This window comes from Henckelia pumila, chromosome 3 (genome assembly GCF_033568475.1).
Source record: "Henckelia pumila isolate YLH828 chromosome 3, ASM3356847v2, whole genome shotgun sequence".
Taxonomy (NCBI): domain Eukaryota; kingdom Viridiplantae; phylum Streptophyta; class Magnoliopsida; order Lamiales; family Gesneriaceae; genus Henckelia; species Henckelia pumila.
The window spans coordinates 77,359,410-77,363,602 of record NC_133122.1 but is presented as its reverse complement, the minus strand read 5'-3'; the positions used below and the strand labels follow the sequence as shown (position 1 = coordinate 77,363,602).

General features: G+C 39.9%; 1 non-coding gene across 1 annotated transcript; it reads right to left on the bottom strand.

Annotated features, from left to right (window-relative positions):
• Positions 1–767: 767 nt before the first annotated feature.
• LOC140893646 (small nucleolar RNA R71) lies at positions 768–874 on the bottom strand. The gene has a single exon (XR_012153240.1). It is a non-coding gene; the product is annotated as a small nucleolar RNA R71 (small nucleolar RNA).
• Positions 875–4,193: the final 3,319 nt, after the last annotated feature.

The following is a 4,193-nucleotide window of genomic DNA, read 5'->3' as shown; positions in this document are numbered from 1 at the left end:
TGGCGCCGTTGCCGGGGACAATTGAGATTTTAATTTGTTTTATTTGGTTTTTCTCTATTACAATTTTAATCACTCTTTTCCATCTGTGAACTGCAGGATTCTCTTGCAGTGCATGCGACACTCATCTGAAGAACTAGTGCCTTTTGATCCAGAAACCGAGAGAACTTTTCACAGAAGAAGAAGGCAACAACAAGAAGAAATGAAAAAAAAACAGAACAAGAATGGTAAGGAACAGACACAACGTAAACGAAACGAATGCAAAACAAACACAAAACATGCAAAATAACGCACAAAAACGACTCCTAGTGCCTAATTTGAGCTTAATAGAAAACGAATGGCATGCGTGAAAATGTGTGGTAAATCACTTTGAGATAAAACCTGCTATTCTTCAACCAGTTTACAGATCCATGATGGATCTCGCCTTACCGAACATCGAAAGTTCTAGACCAAGCATCATCAGGCCAACTGCAGCGGCAAATCACTTTGAGATAAAACCTGCTATTCTTCAAATGATTCAGAACACACTTCAATTTGGCGGGACTGTCATTGATGAACCATATGTGCACCTCAGAAATTTTCTGGAAATTTGTGATACATTCAAGATACAGGGAGTTTCTGATAACGCTATTCTTTTGCGTTTATTCCCTTTTTCACTACGAGATAAGGCGAAAGCATGGCTGACAAATTTACCTGCAGGTTCCATCATGACTTGGGATGATCTGGCAAAATCTTTCCTCACCAAATACTTTCCACCATCTAAGTCAATGAAACTAAGAGCTGACATCACAACTTTTTCCCAAGGAGAACAGGAAACATTTTATGAATCATGGGAGCGCTACAAAGATCTACTGATGAGATTTCCACACCACCAATTACCAGATGGTCTTGTGGTACAAACTTTTTATTATGGTCTTTCTCACTCTAATGGTTCCATGTTAGATGCAGTTGTAGTTGGAAATTTACTGCGAAAATCTTCAGAGGATGGTTATGAATTAATTGAGGAAATGACATCTAGTAGCTATCACCCTTTATCTGAAAGGAGTGCAGCACGAAAATATAATGGAATTCATCAGGTTGATGCATTCACATCAGTGGCCGCTCAACTTGAAGTCATGAACAAGAGAATTGAGGAACTGAGCATAGGAAACTCTGTGATGCGAGTTCAAGAAGTGTGGTGTGAAAAATGTGGTGCAGAACATTTCACAAAAGACTGTCAAACATTTTCTCAACCAGAGGGAGTTATGGCAAGTCACATAGGGAATCAAAATCGCCCAAGGAATGACCCATTCTCGAACTCCTATAATACAGGGTGGAGACAGCATCCAAATTTCTCGTGGAGTGGACAGAACAATAAGCCATATGGGAATCAGAACTACGGCAGACAACCTCAAGAATGGAAATCGAGTTTAAAGCAGATGATGCAGCAATTCATATCATCTACTGAAACCCGGATGCAGAATCAAGATGCTTCGATAAAGAATCCGGAGAATCAGATAGGGCAATTGGCCAAAACAATTTCCAGCAGAGATCAGGGTACCTTGCCGAGTGACACAGAGAAGAATCCTAAGGAGCAGGTAAAAGCAATTGAACTGAGGAGTGGGAAGACATTAAAGCCTGCACCACATGTTGAGAAAGAGCCAGAATTGGCTACATCAACAAGAATTGCAGGTAAGTCATCTATCCCAACACTTTCACCCACTTCACAAGCAAAAATTGTTGTGCCACCACCTTTTCCTGCAGCCCTGAAGAAGGCAAAACTAGATTCTTAGTTTGGAAAATTCCTAGAAGTATTCTATAAATTGAATATTAATATTCCCTTTGCCGATGCACTGATGCAAATGCCAAGTTATGCAAAGTTTTTGAAAGAGATCCTCTCCAACAAGAGGAAACTGGAGGAGCATGCAATGATTAGTCTGACTGAGAATTGCTCAGCACTGGTGCAAATAAAATCTCATTAAAGCAAAAAGATCCAGGGAGTTTCTCTATCCCTTGTGTGATTAATGATATTCAATTTCATAAAGCTTTATGTGATTTGGGTGCTAGTATAAATCTAATGCCTTACTCTGTGTTTAGGAAATTGAGCTTGGGAGAACCAAAGTCCACCAGAATGTCGTTACAACTGGCAGACAGGTCCATCAAATATCCACGGGGGATAATCGAGGACGTGCTTGTAAAAGTGGACAAATTCATCTTCCCCGTGGACTTCATGGTGCTAGATATGGAAGAGGATTTGGACATGCCACTCATATTGGGTAGACCCTTCCTGGAGACAGGAAAGGCATTAATAGATGTCCAGAAGGGAGAGTTGCTGTTAAGTGGGTGAAGAGAAAATTTTGTTTGACGTTTTTAATGCTTTAAAATTTTCTCAGAATAATAAAGAATGTTTTCAACTGGATGTAGTGGAATCACTGTTATTTGATTATGTGCAGGATACTTTTCAGGAACCATTAGAAGCTGCACTTATCTCTGAGCAAGTGGACGTTCTCAGTGATGGAATTGAAGAGATGACCGCATATTTGAATGAAAACCAGTCATGGAGAAGAGGTGGAAAGTTTAGAATTGAAGACCTTGGTGACCGGAAGGATTTAGTCCTCCAAAAACCAAGCCTTGAGGAACCACCTACTGTGGAATTGAAACCATTACCTGTCCATCTCAAATACATGTTTTTAGGTGAGAATGATAAGTTACCTATTATAATATCTTCCTTTTTGACAGGTGAGATGGAGGCTAGACTAATGGAGGTGCTCAAGAAACATAAGAGTGTGTTTGCCTGGAAAGTGGCGGATATCAAAGGAATCAATCCATCCTTATGCATGCACAAGATTTTAATGGAAGAGAACATCAACCCATTGGTCCAACCACAAAGGAGATTGAATCCAAAAATGCAGGAAGTTGTAAAAGCTGAAACGATCAAACTTCTGGATGCAGGTATCATTTATCCTATATCTGATAGTCCATGGGTGAGTCCGGTGCAGTGTGTACCAAAGAAGGGGGGAATTACTGTCATACAGAATGAGAAAAATGAACTGATACCCACTAGGACAGTTACAGGTTGGCGTGTGTGCATAGACTATAGAAGACTAAATGACGCAACCCGTAAGGATCATTTTCCCCTCCCCTTCATTGATCAAATGCTAGAGAGACTGGCTGGGTATGAGTTTTACTATTTTTTAGATGGGTATTCAGGATACAATCAAATAGCGATTGCACCTGAAGACCAGGATAAAACAACTTTCACTTGCCCATATGGTACGTTTGCCTATAGACGTATGCATTTCGGGTTATGTAACGCTCCTGCTACTTTTCAGAGGTGCGTGACTGCCATTTTTTATGATATGGTCGAAAATTTTTTAGAAATTTTCATGGATGATTTCTCTATTTTCGGTAAATCTTTTGATGCATGTCTGCATAACTTGAATTCTGTTTTAATGAGATGCGAGGAGACAAATTTGGTACTGAACTGGGAGAAGTGCCATTTCATGGTGACAGAAGGTATAGTATTGGGCCACCGAATTTCTGAGCAGGGGATCGAGGTGGACAAAGCCAAGGTGCACGTTATTCAAAATTTGCCTCCACCTACGACAGTCAAGGGAGTCAGAAGTTTCCTGGGCCATGCTGGCTTCTATCGGCGGTTTATTAAGGATTTTTCAAAAATTTCTAAACCTCTTTCTTCTTTGCTAATGAAAGATGCCCCTTTTTACTTTGATTCAAATTGTTTGTAGGCCTTTGAAGTGTTGAGAGAAAGACTGGTGACTGCACCAATACTTACATCACCGAACTGGGTTCTCCCATTTGAAGTCATGTGCGATGCAAGTGACTCTGCTGTTGGCGCAGTGCTTGGCCAACGAATAGACAAGGTATTCAAAACTATTTACTACGCTAGCAAGACTCTTAATGAAGCTCAACTAAATTATGCCACCACTGAAAAAGAGTTGTTAGCTGTAGTATTTGCACTGGATAAATTTAATTCATACCTTGTACTCTCAAAAATCACAGTATACACAGATCACTATGCTATTAAGCACTTGTTGGAAAAGAAATATGCAAAACCTAGACTGATTAGGTGGATCTTACTTTTGCAAGAATTTGATTTAGAGATCAGGGATAAGAAAGGTGTTGAAAATGTAGTAGCTGATCATCTATCTAGATTAGAATGCATTGCTGATGGTGCAACAAATGAGATAGAGGACATA